The sequence below is a fragment of the Cyprinus carpio genome, chromosome A2, assembly GCF_018340385.1.
Source record: "Cyprinus carpio isolate SPL01 chromosome A2, ASM1834038v1, whole genome shotgun sequence".
NCBI lineage: Eukaryota > Metazoa > Chordata > Actinopteri > Cypriniformes > Cyprinidae > Cyprinus > Cyprinus carpio.
This window is the reverse complement of record NC_056573.1, coordinates 2808921-2829283: the sequence shown is the minus strand read 5'-3', so window position 1 is coordinate 2829283 and position 20363 is coordinate 2808921. Positions and strand designations below refer to the sequence as shown.

General features: G+C 39.8%; 1 non-coding gene and 1 pseudogene across 1 annotated transcript; both read right to left on the bottom strand.

Annotated features, from left to right (window-relative positions):
• The window catches only part of LOC109062533, an 82297-nt pseudogene extending 81316 nt beyond the window's left edge, over positions 1-981 (bottom strand).
• Positions 982-4542: 3561 nt separating this feature from the next.
• On the bottom strand, positions 4543-4645 carry LOC122135358. The gene has a single exon (XR_006153465.1). It is a non-coding gene; the product is annotated as a U6 spliceosomal RNA (small nuclear RNA).
• Positions 4646-20363: the final 15718 nt, after the last annotated feature.

The following is a 20363-nucleotide window of genomic DNA, read 5'->3' as shown; positions in this document are numbered from 1 at the left end:
TGTCTAGCACAAAGTCTTAAATTTTTTAATGGCAGAAACCTTTTTGCTGAGGGCTGAATGCCATAAGTGTTTAGAAAGTCTAGAGAAGTCTAGAAAAATCAAGTGTGTCTTTTAAAACAGAACTTGTTGCCAACATATGAATTTTGTAGCATTTTTCTTTCCGGCTTTTACTAAATGTTTCTGAAATGTTTTTACAAGACGCAAAAGGGCATGTAAAACAGGTAAGACAACACAACCATCAAACAGATAAATTAACTGGGGATAATTGCATGCAACTTGTAATTGTTTTATTCGCAAAAGGCTTTTTAAAGGATATGGCCACTCTATAATCCTCTTTGCATATTTTCTTATGATATTATTCTCAGCGAAGATAAAGAGAGACCTGTTGACGGTGAGACAGTTGTGTTTGGCTGGGATGGGGTTGTACAGAGCCATGGTCCGAGCCCGTTTGATCTCCCCGGCGGACTCGCTCTCTCCCTTCTCCTCAGCGCTCACCTCCTTAGGCATGTCTTCAGACTGAGCCATGTCTCAAGATCTGGAATAATCAATCCCAGCTTTCATAGACGATCCCAGCTTTACTCCATTCTTCTAACGGCAAGCCAGCTTGAAGAATATCTCACGAGGTTTGCTCAGTCTTGCCTGTTGCGCTCCGTAAAATAAACTTTTTGTGATTAAAAAATAAAAAAGAAAGGTTTTTTAAAAAATACAGTCCTGTTTATCAGAAGGCTGCATGTCTTTTTCGAAGCCTTGTATCCTTTTCTTGGAAGTGTTCTGCCATGTTTCTCTTGACAAAGATCATGAAATCCTTTTCAAATGTCCAAAAATGACACTTCTAAATCTTCTCAGGCTATAAAATGTGAAATTCTAGCAAAGCCCAGCCCATTTTTTCTTGATGCGCAGATGACTGGTGTAATGCGGTGCAGTTTGTGATACCTGTTACACTGGTACTGTGCTCTATAACAGTGAATGTGGTCTTTTACCATCACATATTGCCTCATCTCTCGCACTCACCCGCCCCCATTTCTCTCTCTCTCTCGCTCTCTTGCTCTTTCTCTCGCTCTCTCTGCCCCAATGCTCCCCCTCCCTCCCACACACACACACACACACACTCATACACACGCTATGGGAAATCAGGACATAGAAAAACTGGTTACCATGGAAATGTGTTTTACATTTTATAATGTGATTGTGAGAGTGGCTTATCATTTAGTTTGTCAGATGATGAGCTGAAACAGATTTGTAGCACACACTGTTAAGGCGTCTGTACTCAGTTAGTGCAAACCTCAACAATGAATAAATTTGTTCATCGGCTAGTTCTAATAATTCACTTTCTAAACACTGGGAATTACTAAAAAAAAATGTAATTATCTAATGGATAAAATGAGAAACACTTTGCTATTTTAACAGATCTTGAGAGTATCTTGATAAAAGGTACAGTACCTTAAAGTTGAAATGTTGCTCTCACACTGGCATGTAATAAATATCTGACTTGATTCACACTATACATAAAAAAATATGGAAAATGTACGTGTATTTTTGCTCATCTTACCCTGGAACAGCTGTAAGTGTCACCGTAGCTTGGCAATGCCTTCACAGTGATCACATGATTGAAACAGGCTACACAAATGTAGGTTAAATGCAGGCATTTGGCAATATTAGCTTTTGCACAGCTTGTACTTTTCCAGTGTCTTTCGTATTCAAACTGTGACAGCCGTCCTGGAAAGTCTAAGCTTGAGTTTGATTTAAAATCTTTCTCCCATTTTAGCACTGATGATTCTGACATAATTTATATTCAGTGCTGGTAATAACTGGTTGCATGTAATCTGGATTACATAATCAGATTCAGGAAATAGGTTACACTTTATTTAAAGGTGTCCTTGTTACAGTGTAACTATACATTTAAGTACTGATTAATATTAATTAACTCCATGTACCTACTACAGTATATGGTTAGGGTTAGGATTAGGGTTTGGTTTAGGGTTGCATGTAATTATGCAAAATTAATTGTTATTATAATAGTAAGAGCATGTAACATGTGTAACAAGGACACCTTAGAAGAAAGTGTTACCCAAAAATTAAGTACTTGTAATTAGATTAAATTACATTTTAAAATGCTCATAATCAGATTACACTTACCTTTTATGTATTACGTGATTAGAAATTATTCACAGTAAATTATTCATAATTTATTGATTTTCCCTTATTCTTTGTTTTTCTCTTTTAAAATGTTCTTTATAAAACACTTTGTGCCATTTAATTTAACGCTGAATATTCACAATATAGACTGGTCATGCAAATTTCACATGAAGTGATTTGTGTCCATGTATCTGAATTTGGAGACAAAAGCACCTCTTCTGCAATTAGACCATGTATGAGATGATTCAGATGAATAATTATTAAAGTTACTAAACAGTGCTGATAACTGACATTAATAGTTAAAACCTTGAAGACTTTGACCATGTCATGTCTGTGTTCTTGTTTATTAATGTTTGTTCATGTGATGCAGGGATTCCCAAATATTTACTTTAAGTCCCCCTGAGATTTTATTAGCATTTTTATGTTTTTTTTAATGTTTTTTTATAATAAACCCACTTCTTTCATTTACCTCAGTGAAGTGACGTAATGTTTACTGTTTGCTGCATTTCATGTTGATAACAAGGCATTGAATATATATATATATATATATATATATATAAATACACACAGTGTATATATATATATATATATATATATATATATATATATATATATATATATATACACAGTGTATATATGTATATAAAACAAAAGTAATCCAAAAGTTCCCAGAATACGTTACCTAAAATGATCAATCTAGATTTCATTACCGACTACAATTTTCACCATGTAACTAATCAGTAACAGTAATTACACAACAGTAATTAGTGTAATTTTAATTGTAAAATATTACAAATGCTCCAAAAAAATAATAATAATGAAAAAAAGTTAATAGGTTAACAGTAAGTTCCTGTACTATATACAAAGGAAAACTGTAAAATATCTAACCAGACATTTCATGTAATTTTACAGTAAAATACTGTAAATTGTACAGTTTTATAAGTAAAAAATAACAAATCCTTTACAGTCAACCTAAAATGTTTACTTGAATTCCCACTGAGATTTAACGTTAAAATTTCAACCAGTTAACAACTCTTTTACCACAACTCTTTTTTTTTTTTTTTTTTTTTTTTTTTTAAACGTGTACTAAGTAATAGCAAATGTTTATATTTTAATTGCATAAGTGACAGCCTGCAGGGTAAGTTTTAATTTCAGAACTTCTGAACTACACTGTAAAAAAAAAAAAAAAAAAAAAGAATTCAATGTGACATTTACAGTAAAATATTGGTAGTTGCCAGAACGTCACCATTAAAAATATGGTAGCAGCATTTTAGGTTTTACAGACTTAACTTAAATTCACAATAAAAAAACAATAACATATTTTATTAACTGATGTAATGTAAATAAACCACCATACTGAAGTAATAATATCTGTTTTGAATCATTGTAATACTGATAACCACCAAAAACAGGTGATGATCAGAAAGTCACATGATGAATCAAAGCTCATCACAAACAGCTCTTCCACAAGCTGAGAAGGCGCATATATATATATATGAAGAGTTTGGTTCCAAAACGCGATGAACTAATGATTTAAAATTGAGTTTCCGCCAAAATCAGTATAGTATCTGGTTGGTTTTGAAAAGTCCATTTTTAATTTTACGCAAAATACGATATCAGCCGAGTTATTCTGTCATGTTATCTCCCTTTTTTTCCAAACCGTGCCAAACGCTAGTCCCCTTTCTCTGCAGAATGCGATATATCCACTCGACCAATCACACCGCACCATTTCACGCACTCTAGACAGTAATGCCGGCGCTTTGAATACACCTGACATCCTAGTTTTCCTCATCTACTTTGTACTTTGTGATCAACAAACAAACTTAAGGCTGCACAATAAATCGCATGTGATTGTCATGCGCATCTCGTCAGTAAAGCCAGTTCTGTGATAAATCGCGTGCTTTCAGATTGAGTGTCATTTAATACACAGAGCCGTAGATCACTGACAAGTTATGAAACATCGTGTCCATAATCGCAGATGAGTCGCATTTGATTATGAAACAGAAAATAGTGGTTTTCATCTTGCCACTTTCTTGGTGAAGAAAACACATTTTTACTCAAATTAATCAAAATGGATTTATTCAGTTTTGGAACCAAACTCTTCATATATATATATACATGACATGAATATATATATATACATGACATGACATACAGCCAAGTATGGTGACCCATACTCTGCATTTAACCCATCCAAAGTGCACACACACAGCAGTGAACACACACACACCATGAACACACACCCGGAGCAGTGGGTATCATTTATGCTGCGGAGCCCAGGGAGTAGTTGGGGGTTCGGTGCCTTGCTCAAGGGCACCTCAGTCGTGGTATTGCCGGCCCGAGACTCAAACCCACAACCTTAGGGTTAGGAGTCAAACTCTCTAACCATTAGGCCGTGACTTCCCCATAGAGATGGAGCGGTTCACGGATTTGCGTGTCATCCTTTCACAGGGGGCATGCTAATCTTCTCTGTATCGATCCAATTTTAGTATATGTGCCACCGTGGCACATACATATAGAAGATGCAGGGTGTTATTCACACAAACACTAAACACCATCATGGTAACACACATGATACTGAAACAATGCAATAAACATTAATTTAACAACATTAGATGTAAGATAAAACCCTGATGTACACAACTGATAAGAAAACAATTAAGAAGAAACACAGTTATTTCAACGAAAAAAACATAAAATATGAAGGGCCCTATTTTAACGATCTAAACGCAAAGTGTAAAGCGCACGGCGCAGGTGCACTCAGGGCGTGTCCAAATCCACTTTTGTTATTTTAACGACGGAAAAACCGTCTGAGGCTTTTGCTGTCCTGGAGCACATGGGTTTTGTCTTGCTGACCCTCCTAATGAGTAATGTCACGATCTCAGTGGGGTCTGAGGCTTTTGCTGTCCTGGAGCACATGGGTTTTGTTTTGGTGACTCGCCAGGTGTTTCACGATCACCGTTATGTTTCTCCGCCCCTCTTGTTATCCCTGTTAACGTATTCTCCCTCACCTGCACCCTGTTTTACGCTGATTATCTTCCCTTTATCATGCCCTGGTGTTTGCTGTCTTGTGTCGGTCCGTAAGCATTGTTTGAAGCGCTAACCTTCACCTTGCTTTCTGAGTTTTTTTTGACCCTGCTTTATTCATTTGATTTTTCCCTGTCTTGTCGGTCTGGTGTCCCTGTTTTTGCCCTCTCGGTCTGCCTGATAACTCTAGGACTCTGGGGAGTTTGTCTGCCCTGTTCTCTCTCTTGCTGAGGCCAGCACCAACAAAGCAGCCGACTCGACTCACCTCTCTCTCGGCTTGGACGCTGGACTCGACTGCGGGCTCGTCACTTTCCCTCGCCGCTGTCTGGCTCATGCCGGTGAAGTCTTCCTGCTGGTCTTCCTGACGGAGTGCTGGCGGTTTCGTTATCCTACTGATTATCCTCAGATCTAATAAACTCTTAATTCGTTCATCCGCAGTTGGATCCTGGTCTTGTTTCTCACAGTACGGACCGACCAAGAGATGGATCCAGCGGGCGAGGAGTTTGTTCGGTCGGCTATCGCTCATCAAGGCGCTCTCCTCGGCCACCAAGCCAGCCAGCTCTCGTCCACCGCTCAGGAGGTGGAGACCCTCACTGCCCAAATGGCTGAATTAAGTGGTCGCTTCCGCGAACTGCAAGATGCCCTGTCGTCCGTCGCTTCGGGGGTTCCCCGGCCTCTCACTCAGCACGAGCCCGAGCCGCACGCTAACAATCCGCCCTTGTATGATGGAGATCCGAATTCATGTCGGGCGTTTCTATCTCAGTGTGCGCTGGTATTCGCGCTGCAACCACGCCGTTACGCTACAGCGCGTTTGAAGGTCGCTTATGTCAACACTGCTGACGGGAAAAGCTTGCGAGTGGGGAACAGCCGTTTGGGATGCAAAAGCCCATTTCTGTTCGAACTTTGAGGAATTCCGCTGTGAAATGACGAAGCTGTTTGATCGCTCTGTTAAGGGGGATGAGGCTGCATCTAAACTAGAGCGGCTCCGTCAATGTAAACATTCTGTGACTCAATATGCAATCCAGTTTAAGACTCTAGCGGCCTCTTGCGATTGGAATGAGGGGGCGTTGCGGGCTATGTTTCGGGAGGGGCTGAACTTCGGCATACAGGATGAGATTGCGACACACGAGTTACCTAAGGACCTGAAGGGCTTTATTGATCTGGCCACTCGAGTCGAGAGCCGCCTTCATTTGCGTCAACAATGCTTGGCCTCACGTCCATCTTTGGGGTTAGAAGCGACCCAGCCTTTCAAGGCTCAACAACCACCTCAATTGTCCCAGACGGATCCTGAGCCCATGCAGTTGGGGCGACTTCGATTATCTGCTCATGAGAAACAACAGAGGTTGGTGCAGGGTCTCTGCCTCTATTGTGGGAGGCCGGGTCAATTTGCTCAATTGTGCCCTTTAAAAGCCAAGGCCCACTAGTCAACCGGGGAGTCCTAGTGGGCGTTTCTCCTCTCATCTCCCCCCAGTCACGTACCCAGTTGGCCGCCACCATCATGTACCAAGGCTCCGCCCATTCCTGCAAGGCTCTTATTGATTCTGGCGCCGAGGCCAGCTTCCTGGACTATAGCACTGCCAAGTACTGGGGCATTCCTGCCATTCCTCTTTTTTCTCCCGTCACTGTCTGGGGTCTCTCTGGTCAGCCTATAGCCACTATCACCCACACCACCCCTCGTGTAAGTCTTGTTGTCTCGGGCAATCTCCATGAGTCGGTTGTGCTGTTCCTTCTGGAGTCCCCTCACGCCAGACTTGTTCTGGGGCACCCTTGGTTGGTTCAGCACAGCCCTCATGTGGATTGGTCCCACAGTCAGATTTTGTCCTGGAGTCAGTCGTGTCATGCATGTTGCCTTGGTTCTGCCTCTCCTTCCGTGTCTGTGTCTCCTGTGTTGCAGGTTGAGGCTGCTGACCTCACTGGGGTACCAGCGGAGTATTGTGATCTGCGGCTGGTTTTCAGCAAGTCCCGGGCCACCTCGCTGCCTCCTCACCGGCCGTTCGATTGTGCCATCGACCTCCTCCCAGCCACTTCTCCGCCCCGGGGTCGCCTATTTTCCCTGTCAGGTCCTGAACGAGAGGCTATGGACACATACATTCAAGAATCCTTAAAAGCCGGTCTCATTCGCCACTCGTCTTCCCCCGCTGGCGCTGGGTTCTTCTTCGTTAAGAAGAAGGATGGCTCTCTGCGTCCTTGCATTGATTATCGAGGGTTAAATGACATTACTATAAAGAACAGGTACCCCTTGCCATTAATGTCTTCTGCCTTTGAACTTTTGCAGGGAGCCAAGGTCTTTACTAAGTTAGACCTCCGCAACGCCTATCATCTCATCCGTATTCGTGAGGGTGATGAGTGGAAGACAGCCTTCAATACCCCCACGGGACACTATGAATACCTGGTCCTTCCGTTTGGGCTTACCAATGCTCCGGCTGTCTTCCAGGGCATGGTCAATAGCGTGTTGGGAGACATGATTAACAGATTTGTCTTTGTGTACCTCGATGATATTCTCATCTTTTCTCCATCCCTTCAGGTACACACTCAGCATGTGTGCCAGGTCCTCCAACGGCTGCTGGAGAACCAGCTTTATGTCACAGCGGAGAAGTGCGAGTTCCACGCCAAGTCAGTCTCGTTCCTGGGCTTTGTAGTCTCAGCGGGGGAGATTAAGCCAGATCAGGCCAAGGTCGAGGCTGTTGCCAAGTGGCCAGTCCCCAACTCCAGGAGGGCTCTGCAGCGTTTCTTGGGCTTCGCCAACTTTTACCGGCGATTCATCATCAGGAATTTTGGCCAGGTAGCTGCACCCTTGACGGCGCTCACCTCCATCAAGGTACCGTTCACCTGGAGTGCTCAGGCTCAGGAGGCCTTTGATAATTTAAAGTCCCGATTTATCTCTGCTCCTGTTCTCTCCATTCCAGATCCTGAACGGCAGTTCATTGTTGAGGTGGATGTGTCTGAAGTTGGGGTAGGCGCAGTCTTGTCCCAGCATTCCTGTAAGGATGGGAAGGTGCACCCCTGTGCATATTTTTCCCATCGCCTTATCCCTGGAGAACGAAATTACGACATTGGCAATCGTGAGCTGCTGGCAGTGAGGTTGGCCCTGGGTGAGTGGCGCCACTGGTTGGAGGGGTCAGCGCTGCCCTTCTTGGTCTGGACGGATCATAAGAACTTAGAATATATCTGTTCACCCAAGAGGCTGAGTCCGCGCCAGGCCCGCTGGGCACTCTTCTTTGACCGCTTTAATTTCACCCTTTCGTACCGGCCTGGGGCTAAGAACATTAAGCTCGATACTCTATCCCGTCAGTTCGAGCGATCGGAAGAGGAGGCCCCTACGGAGACTATACTCCCTGAGGGAGTGGTGGTGGGGGCTCTCTCCTGGAGCATTGAGCGGTGGGTGGAGGAGGCCGGACGAGGGGTGGAAGTACCAGTTGAGTGTCCGGCCGGTCGGTTGTTCGTGCCGGCAGTAGCGCTACGCCCTGAGGTCCTTCGGTGGGGGGTCATGAATCTAGAATCACCTGCCATCCAGGAGTCAGGAGATCTCTGGCTGCCATCCCGCCAGCGATTTTGGTGGCCCTCTATGGGTCAGGATGTCAGGCAGTTTGTATTGGCTTGCTCCGTTTGTGCCCAAAACAAGGTCTCTAACCGTCCCTCCATTGGTCAACTTCAACCCCTGCCCATTCCCTCTCGTCCCTGGTCACACATTGCCTTAGATTTTGTCTCTGGCTTACCTCTTTCGAATGGTTACACCGTTATTCTCACGGTGGTGGATAGCTTCTCTAAGGCGGTCCATTTTGTACCCATACCCAAACTTCCATCTGCCAAGGAGACAGCCCAACTGGTAATAGACCACGTCTTCTGTATCCATGGCCTTCCGGTGGACGTGGTCTCTGACAGGGGTCCCCAGTTTGTCTCCCGCTTCTGGCAAGAATTTTGTCGACAGATTGGGTCCTCTACAAGTCTGTCGTCAGGTTTTCATCCTCAGACCAACGGTCAGTGTGAGCGAGCCAATCAGGATCTCGAGCGAGTTCTCCACTGCCTGGCATTCCGCAATCCTGCCTCTTGGAGCCAACAGCTCACTTGGATTGAGTATTCCCATAATACTCTTCCAGTAGCATCCACAGGTATGTCACCCTTTGAATGTTCTGTTGGTTACCTTCCTCCTTTGTTTCCCTCTCAGGAACCCGATGCTGCAGTTCCGTCTGCCCTAGCCTTTGTTCGGAGATGTCGTAGTGTCTGGAGGAAGGCTAGGAAGGCCCTGGTCCAGGCCTCCAGACGGACTAAGGGCGGCAGCGGCTGATCGCCACCGGATTCCGGCGCCCCGTTATGTCTGTGGTCAGAAGGTATGGCTGTCAACCAAGGACCTGCCTCTCAAGGCTGTCTCTCGCAAATTGGCACCCAGGTTCATTGGCCCATACCAGATCACAAAGATCCTTAATCCGGTTGCGGTACGGCTCAAGTTGCCATCCTCTCTTGGTCGGGTTCACCCTGTTTTCCATGTATCCAGGGTTAAGCCTGTTTTCAGGTCCTCCCTTAATACCAACATTTCATCCCCTGCCCCCCCTCCCCCTCGTCTAGTGGATGCTTCTCCTGCCTATTCTGTTAGGAGATTACTAGATGTTCGTCATCGTGGCAGGGGTTTCCAATACCTGGTGGACTGGGAGGGCTACGGTCCGGAGGAGAGGAGTTGGGTTCCGGCTCGGGATATTCTGGATCGGTCGCTGATCGACGACTTCCGCTGTAAATGTGGTAAGCCCCTCCCTTAAGTCACCTGGTGGCGCTCCTTGGGGGAGGGGGTACTGTCACGATCTCAGTGGGGTCTGAGGCTTTTGCTGTCCTGGAGCACATGGGTTTTTTTTTTAGTGGCTCGCCAGGTGTTTCACGATCACTGTTATGTTTCTCGATCACTTTATGTTTCTCCCTCACCTGCACCCCGTTTTACGTGATTATCCCCTTTATCATGCCCTGGTGTTTGCGTATTGTGTCGGTCCCTAACCTGCCTTGCTTTCTGAGTTTTTTTTTGACCCTGCTTTATTCAATTGATTTTTCCCTGTCTTGTCGGTCTGGTGTCCCTGTTTTTGCCCTCTCGGTCTGCCTGATACTCTAGGACTCTGGGGAGTTTGTCTGCCCTGTTCTCTCTCTTGCTGAGGCCAGCACCAACAAAGCAGCCGACTCGACTCACCTCTCTCTAGGCTTGGACGCTGGACTCCACTGCGGGCTCGTCACTTTCCCTTGCCGCTGTCTGGCTCATGCCGGTGAAGTCTTCCTGCTGGTCTTCCTGACGGAGTGCTGGCGGTTTCGTTATCCTACTGATTATCCTCAGATCTAATAAACTCTTAATTCGTTCATCCGCAGTTGGATCCTGGTCTTGTTTCTCACAAGTAATGGGTGTTTTTTGGGCGTAACGTGCAATAAACCAATCAGAGTCTCATCTTCCATTCCCCTTAAGAGCCAGTTGCGCTCGTGCCATGACGGATTTGCTATTTACACGGCGGAATTTGGCAAGCGCAAAGACAGAATGCGTTTCCGAGATGAAACGGAGCTGCTCGTGTGCGAGCAAATAGGCAGCCTAATTCTGATACATGCGATGACTATCCATTATGACATGTAGGCATTTTTATATTTAATTAGCCTACAAAAAAATTCTTATGCATTGCAATCCTTTATTTTTTAATATTTGGCATGTTTGTGTGCTGCTGTGCTTCCCTGTGTTTAATAAGCAGCCTGTGCGCGCGCTGTGGACCTGCCTATACTAACACGCTCTTTAAATAACAAAGAAAAAACATTGCGCCAGACTTTAGACCAGGTTTGAGTTGGTCTATGGTGCAGTCTATTTTCAGCTCCTTAAAATAGCAATGCGCCAACAATGTGCCTGAACACACCTCTTTTTTAGACCAGCATGCCCATGGGCGCACAAATGGGCGCAAATGCATTTGCTAATAAAACGAGGTGGCACTGGACGGGAAAATGCATACGGCGCCGGACTGAAACAAGCAAACACACTTGCGCTGTGCCTTGCATCGCTTTGTGCCGGGTGTATGATAGGGCCCGAAGTGTCATGCAGGGAATTCTGGGAGTGTCAATTTACAGTTTGTCACTGTAAATTATACAATAACTTTTTATTTTTCACTTCCAAAAACTGTCATTTTAACAGTGTTTTACTGTAAAATTGCATTAAATGTAATTACAGTTATTCACTCTATTTAGTATGGAAACTTACTAATAACCAGTTAAAAGGTTTACTGTAGCATTTTTACAGTTTTTTATTGTTAAAATCACAATCATTTTTTACAGTGTATACTTAAATTAAAAACAAAATACCTGCTACTTATTGATATGTCTGTTTAATAAAGATTGGCATGTATTACTTTTGGTGATTTCTCCTGCGAGTCTCTTGTGGTATCATTGATTCCATACACCCAAAATCACTAAATGTCTTCTCAAAACAACACTTACTGTGATCTGCTTTACATGTTGATCAGACTGTTCTTGACCAAAACTGCAGACTTCACAACAATACACGTTTGGCTTCATGAAACTGCTAGATATCTACAGCATTTACACTGATTTATTGGCAGATTTCTCAGTGTTTCAAACGGTAAAACTACAAAATCATAATCAGAACTTGAATTGTGATACAGATAACAGGTCTAAAGCTTTTTAGTTTAGGTGATAAGTGGTGAAAAAAGCTGAAAATGTGTCCAACTGACTATGGATGGGTTGAAGAGCTCTTCCTCACTTTTGCCTTCAGTCATGTTCAGTTTGCTCAAACATCATGTGGGCCTGTGGTTTATAAGAGTAAGTTTCCTCTGAGTCATCAACGAAGACTTTCAAAAGACTTTAAAGACTGACCTTGCTTTGGCAAGGAGTCCCTGAACATTTATCTCCTACACCACGTTTTCCAGAAGCTGTGTCACGCGTAGGCTATCCAATTATTTTCCATCGTTCCTATAGACACAAACAGAAGAGAAAAACTAAACTGTGATGAAAAGGACCCGTAATAATGGCTATGTTCACAAATACAGATAAAACTCACAATTAAATGTTTGCCCAACCCATTTTGGGATTCTGGAGAGTGTTGCAACAATGAATTCCTAAATACATTTCTATCATATTCATATATATTTTTACTATTTTAAATAACTACTTTCTATTTGAATATATTTTAAAAAGTAATTTATTTCTGTGTATTCAAAGCTGTTTTTTTTTTTTTTTTTTTTTTTTTTAGCATTATTACTCCAGTCTTCATTGTCACATGATCCTTCAGAAATCATTCCAATATGCTGATATGCTGCTCAAAAACATGTATTATTAGTATTATGTTGAAAACAGCTGAGTGGAACATTTTCAGGTTTCTCCAATGAATAGAAAGTTAAGAAGAACAGCATTTATCTGAAACAGAAATCTTTTGTAACATTATAAATATCTTTATCATCACATTTGATCAATTTAAAGCATCCTTCCTATGATGTTACAATGGCTTTTTATTTCAGATAAATGCTGATCTTTGGATCTTTCTATTCATCAAAGAATCCTGAAGAAAAGGAAAAAAAAGTACTCAACTGTTTCAAATATTATTATTATTAATAATAATATTTTTTTTTTGAGCAGCAAATCAGCATATTATAATGATTTCTGAAGGATCATATGACACTGAAGACTAGAGTAATTATACTAAAAAAAAACAGCTTTAAAATCACAGGAGTAAACGACATTTTAAAATATAGTCAAATAGAAAGCAGTTCTTTCAAATAATAAATATATTTCAGAATATTACTGCAATTGCTGCATTTAGGATCAAATAAAAGCAGGCTTGGTGAGCAGAAGAGACTTCTTTAAAAAAAACATTAAAAATATTACTGTTCTTTTGACTGGTGGTGTATGTCTATGTAAACATATGAATCATTTGCATTATATAATGCATTATAATGACAGAACTGGCATCATCTGAATCAGCAGATTCTAATCCTCTCTAGTTATTCTACTGGACCTACAATCATTTCAACACATTGCATTGCAAAATGAGACTTTATTGTGACGCAGGTGTGAAAGTGACTAACACACACACACACACACACACACACACACACACACACACACACACACACAAACACACACAGTCATTATTATTATTATTATTATTTGTCTGAGATAATGTTTTTGCACTGAACAAGAAAAATACAGCAGCATACTTTAATGCACAAAATGTTAATACTGACTTAAAGTCTACTAATTCACAAAATAATATTCATGATTTTGCATACATTTTAGGTTAATTTACAACAATTTAATTGATAATTATACTGTTGCCATAGAAACACAGTTCAGGATCATACATTAGCTTCATCTGTTAGTTCATAAGGCATCTTCTTTGAAGTGAAACACGTAGGCTTGCTCTTTATGTGCTTACAGTACATCACCGCTTACCATTTGCTCACATTCTGTTCACTTTTATTTCTCTTTGATTTTCGCAGGGGAACATAACACGGGAAACAATAATATTGATATAGAAAAGAATGAATATTAAGAAATCATACTGATGAATAATACAACATCATGTCAAATATGAGATATCAGCACTTAAATGAGAAAGCACAGGCTCACAGTGATAACAGCTACAGAATGTGACAATAGTTTGGAAATACTGACACTTTAATGTATTTGTTTCTCTGGATGGAATTCTGTAAATCTGTTCATTTTCATTAATTTATTCACTCTAAGAAAAGTCAGCCCAATGTATCATGTTAATATGAAGGAATTTTCAGTACTGATTTTGTAAAAGGTGTTTACCCGTATTTTAAATTATGAATTACATTGTGTTTTAGGGTTGAAGGAAATTAATGAAACATGTAAGATTGTTTTTTTGTTGTTGTTTTTGGTCAGGACTTTATGCATTTTTCTAGAGATTTTATTTTATTTTTTTTATTTTTATTTTAAAGTGATGTTTTATTAAAGTCGCTATTGTAGGAGCTGTTATATTATAAACAATGTATTACATAAATATTTTGGATCAAGTAACTGAAACCCTAACCCTAACCCTATTGAATGGACTTTGGCCCCAATAACATTTTATCCCAAATATTTTTTTTCAGTTACTGAAAACTATTGATTTTATTGTGACTTTTCTTTACTCACCACAGGGGAACATAACACACAATATTAATATTAATATTAATATATTAATGGATGATCATATATTCTGCAGTACATATTGGCAAGCTATGCAGGAAAGTGTTTGGGTTTTGTTGCTATTTTTGTAGATAATTAACAGGCTTTAGCCCCATTGTGTTCTGAGTTGAGCTCTCTTTTACAGCATCTCTAGCATACTGTCATGTACCACACACGATTATTTTGACTCATCGCTCAGTTTGTAAAAACATCTATTAGCACTTTTTAAATAGAGAAAATCTTCATCCTCAGGAATTATATCAGTAAACAAGTTAATCCACGTAGAAAAAGTGAAAATTCTGTATTCATTTTCTGACCCCCATGTTGTTCTAAACCTGCATGAATTTCTTTCTGCTGTTGAACAAAAAACAAGATATGTTTACAGATATTTTTATTGTATCAGTTGCTGGTAGCCATTGACTTCCATGGTATTTTTTCCCCACTGGGGAAGTCAATGGCTACCAGCAACTGTTTGGTTACCATCATTCATCAAAATATTTCCAAAACTGATGTTTTGTAATTTTCTATGTAATCTTTATTCTGTCTTCCATAAAACTAACTGAAAACTAAGCTAACTAGAGAGAAAAACATGATTACCAACAGTTCCCGCTGCTACTGCTGGACTGAAGATACTTTTTCATTGCATGCATTATGGGGAAAAAAAAATGAAAAAATGATAAGGACAAACAGTCCAAAAACTCTGATCCAAAAAGACAGATGGGACAAACATAAATCAAACCACAGTCTGGGATCAGACTCAGAACAAACTGTATTTTAGACAGATTCTTACTTAACAGATTTAACCAAGTATAACCAGTAATGTTTACCATGGAAACTGATTATTAACTGATAACTAAATGAGCTGGGTCAACGAGGACATCTGTTGGTTGCAGGGGAAACTGTGTGACTTGTGATTAACATTGATTTACTTTGGTTTGATATGAGCAAACAATATGTTGACTAGCCTGTGCTGTAGTACATGTTCAACAATCTACTCTGTTAACAGTAAAACAATACGTTAGTGCACAAGTGCATTTTGGTGAAGCTGACTTTATAATGACAGCCTTCAAAGAAAGCATGAGATGATGAAGTTTGCCAGAGCTCCTCTACAGGACATCATTCACTGCACAGCTGGATCCTCACAGCACAATAGTTGTTGCAATGTTAGATATACTGCAGCTCGTCACAAAATAGATGGCAGATTTGTCTGCGTTTTCATTAACTTGTTTACATGACTCTTTTTTTTTAAATCTTTGTCTTTATCTTCATCTGCTTGTTTACTGGAACTACAGGTCTGAATGAAACAGAACTTCCTACAGTTAAACTGTTCAAAAACTGAAGTTCTTCTTATTGGCACCTCAACTGCTGTAAATAGATGTAATAATTTTAAACTTACAGTGGATGCACCTTTTAACACTCATTTTAAGAATGTTATTTTTTTATGCACAGCTGACTTTTAACACTCATTTTAAGAATGTTACTAAAGTAGCTTTTTATCATCTTCGGAATATTGCACGGATAAGACAGTTTCTCTCTGTGCCTGATGCAGAAAGGCTTAATTATGCCTTTATAACATCCAGGCTTGATTGTTGTAATTCTCTTTTTGCAAATTTGATTAAGAGCTGCAATATGTGCAAAATTCAGATGCTTGTGTTTTAACTCACACACCATCCCGCAACCACATCACTCCCTCAACTACACAACCACACAGTCCAACATTCAAAATGCACATTGATTTTAAAGTTCTTATCTTAACTTATAAAGCAGTACATGGGCTGGCCCCAGATTCTCTTACTCTGTACCAGCCTCGTTGTAAACTCAAAACTATGGGTGGGAGGTCTTTCTCTTGTATTGCTCCCAGGTTGTGGAATTCTCTGCCTTTTCCAATTAGGAATGCTCCGTCTTTTGAAAAACATATTTCTTTAGTGAAGCTTTTAAGTTATAATTTTACAGCTGTTGTTGCCATTGTTTTTATTGTGTTGTCATTGTGATTGTTATTATGGAGTAGTGTTGTTTCTTTTGTTGTTGTTTTATACTGTTGTAGCACCTCAATACAAATAAAATCTAATAACATTACAATTATTATTATTATTATTATTATTATTATTATGACTCTGATTTGCATAAATATTTGAACAGAAATAGTAACCTTCTAACACCTGAAACATAAGGTTTAGTTTTACATTAGATTTTACGTTAGACTTTTTATGAGCATCAGTTAGAAAAATATCACAAAGTAAAAAAAAAATAAAAAAAATAAATAAATTCTCAGCTTTGAAAACTGTTTTATATGGAGCCCCGCACATGACATGCAAGAAAAAATAATGTGCAAGATTTACTAATTCATTTCCTCTATGTACTAAAACGTGCACACAATTACTATTTCATCCTTCGATTTGCTAAATCGTGCACACAATTTACTAATTTGTTCTCTCGATTTATAAATCGTGCACACATTTTATAAATAGAGGGAACAAAATAGTAAATCATGCACACAATTTAGCCTACTATTTCTTTCCTGCATGCCATGTGCGGGGCTCCATCATTTTAATATATGTACAGATTTTTATCATTTATTTATTTTATTTTTATTATTAATATTTTATTTATTTATTTATTTTCATGGAACAGAACTGTTCGGGAGTTTAGTTGAAATTAAAGCTGGAGTATGCATATTTTTTCAACTGAAATCCAAACTTCACATTCCTCCATCTTGTAAAAAACACTGCCCACAAATACATTACAAAAATAATTCAGTCTGTGTGCAATGACTGGATGTTCTACCTACCTGTCAAACTATGTATTTGCATACCACCATGAGCCAATAGTGAAGATTTTGGGGGCGTGGCTTATATAGCGGGCTGAGCCAGAGGGTTTTTAGCCGGTGTGGCGGGGTAAAAGAAGATTAAATATTGGCAGTACATATAAAAACCCTCTGGCTCAGCCCGCTATATAAGCCACGCCCCCAAAATCTCACTATTGGCTCATGGTGGTATGCAAATACATAGTTTGACAGGTAGGTAGAACATCCAGTCATTGCACACAGACTGAATTATTTTTGTAATGGATTTGTGTGAAGTCATAGCTTTGTTATACTGTTTTCTATTTGCAGTGGTTACTATTTTTTTCATGATTATTTTTGTGAATTGTATTAAAGTAGTTACGATTTAGAATAGGCATCATAATAATTATTAATAATTATAATAATTATATTCTATATTTATAGGTAAAATGGGCCAAAATTATTAACAAAATGAACAATATATATATCTATATATATATATATATATATATATATATATATATATATATATTAAAGTGCATAGCTATAGAAATTACAAAATGAAGGCGTGGCCACTGGACAAGAAATACTTATTGGGGCAACAGTCACAAAATAACTGGTTGAGAAGAAAAGACTTTAAGAATTAAGGTGAAGAATGAGATGTAAAACTTAGAATGAATTCATCCACATATCAATTTAAAATAACTATTGAACAAACATAAAAGCTGAGAAGTGGGGAGGTGTATTAACGATGTTGCCAAGTCTGCAGTTTCCCCATGGAATCGGGCTACTTTAACACTGTTGCAGCGGGTTGTTTTTCATGTCAGCGGGTTGAAGCAACCCCAATAATGTGATATTTAGCCCCTGGAATGCAAATTTTACCTGTGGAACCCTGCCAAAAATGTTACATTATTTTACCCCCTGGAACGCAATTGGGCTAGTTTTGAATAGCAATTGGGAGGGTTTTGTTATGGAAACCTGGCAACCCTGTGTATTAACTATAATACACTATAGTTAAGGAAAAGCAAAAGCTTACAGCACCTGGTATTCCCAGGCGGTCTCCCATTCAAGTGCTAACCAGGACTGACCCTGCTTAGCTTCCGAGATCGGGCACGTGCTCAAACACTGAACACAAGAGTGAGAGATTCATTTTTATTGCATCGCTTCATTTATTTTCTTTCATTTCGCTTTCTCTGTCTTCGGTCTGGTTTTGGCTTGGGAAAGGACAGCTCTGCATCGTCTTTCTTTTTTTTTTTCTCTCTACAGCTTCACAGTAAATCTCTAAGCACACATCTTAAACAACATACAAGAGGTACCCCTTGAGAGTTAATATTTCAATAATTTAATAATTGTTATTGTTCTCTGATGTTGCTTAATAGTCACATGACATGCAAGTAAATACCACGTATTGTTCTCTGGATCATGCCCGCTTAATAGTCCACATGAAAATCTACTATTGGCTTATGGTGTTATGCAATACTTTTGACAGGTATGTAAACATCTTGCACACAGACTAATTATTTTGGTATCTGTATTTGTGTGAATCATAGGCTTTGTTATACGTGTTTTCTAGTTGCAGTGGTTACTCATTTTTTTCATGATTTATTTTGTGAATTGTATTAAAGCAGTTACGATTTACAATAGGCATCATAAAATAATTATTATAATTTATAATTATTTCTATATTTTAGGTAAATGGGCCAAACAAAAATGAACAATACATATATATATATATATATATATATATATATATATATAGATATAGTATATATATATATAGATATATTAAGTGCAATATGAAAGGATGCCAATGCATAGAACTTGCAAAATGAAGGCGTGGCCAACTGGACAAGAACTGCTCATTGGGGCAACGAGTCACAAATCCAGGTTGAAAGAAAACTTTAGAATTAAAGGTGAAGATGAGATTAAAACTTAGAATGAAGTCTCCACATATCAATTTAAATAACTTTGGAACAACATTAAAGCTTAGAAGCTGGGGAGGTTTTATTACGGTGTTGCCAAGTCTGCCCCATGGAAACGGACTTTTAACACTGTTAGTGCGTTTGTTTTTCATGGTCGCGGGTTGAAGCAACCCCAGTAATTGATATTTACCTTTAATGCAAAATTTTACCTGGGGAACCCGGACAAAAATGTTACTGGATTTTTACCAGATCGAACACGCACTTTGCAGTGTTGAATAGCAATTGGGAGGGTTTTGTTAGAAAACCTAGCAACCTGTGTAATTAACTATAATACACTATATTTAATGCAAAGCCAAAAGCTTACAGCACCTGGTATTCCGAGGCGGTCTCCCATTCAAGTGATAACCAGGACTGACCCTAAGACTTCAGGAGGGAAAAAAAGCCAAACAATAAACAAAAGGAACTCTAACTGAGGATTTGTTAAACTACCTTAACCTAGCATTAAAGAAGTGAAACAAAAAGACAAATGCTTCCCCTTACTCCTCTCTCTAATCAAAAATCACAGGAGAAAACAGATTCTCAAATTAAAGAACATCCTCCTCCCTACAAATAATCTTCAATAACCTAAAGAACAAGTTGAAGAAACAATCTTAATGAGTGAATCTGGCCACACAGGCTAACATAGTAGCACAACTGTGTACAACTAAGGGTTACTGTAACATCTCCAACTATTAATGGCAACTATTCACACAGAGTTACTATACTCGAAGTAGTTAGCACACATATACCGACAGTTCTTATTTCGTAGCTATAATCACCTGAAACACATTACAACAAACACTCTAAAAGTGACAAGTGCTGGGACCGAAGATGATTAGTCTCTCAGAAGCAAGCCTCAGTCTCTCTCCTTTTTGAGATGTCCAAAATGATTGAGATACCATCACATTCAAGTAGCAGGGTTTAACTGTTCATTTGAGAAGCAGAGTTGTAAATTCCATAACGCAAAGCATCATTACCCAATTTACTGACATGTGTACCCAGTGTTGTGTCCCATACTCGAATTTGTGCTCTGCATTTCAACCCATCCCACCCAAGTGCACACACACCACACACACACACCCACCCCCACACACAACACACACACACAACACAAAAAAAAAAACAGAACACCCACCCATATAGTGGCAGCCTTTAGTTTTGGCGCGGCACACCTGGAGATTCAGGTGGGGGTTTTTTTCCGTGTCTTTTCAAGGGCACCTCTTGTGGTAAATGTGGAGAGAGCGTCTGGTCCATTCACATCTGGCAAATTATCACCCCTCCCACCCATGTCAAATAATCACCCC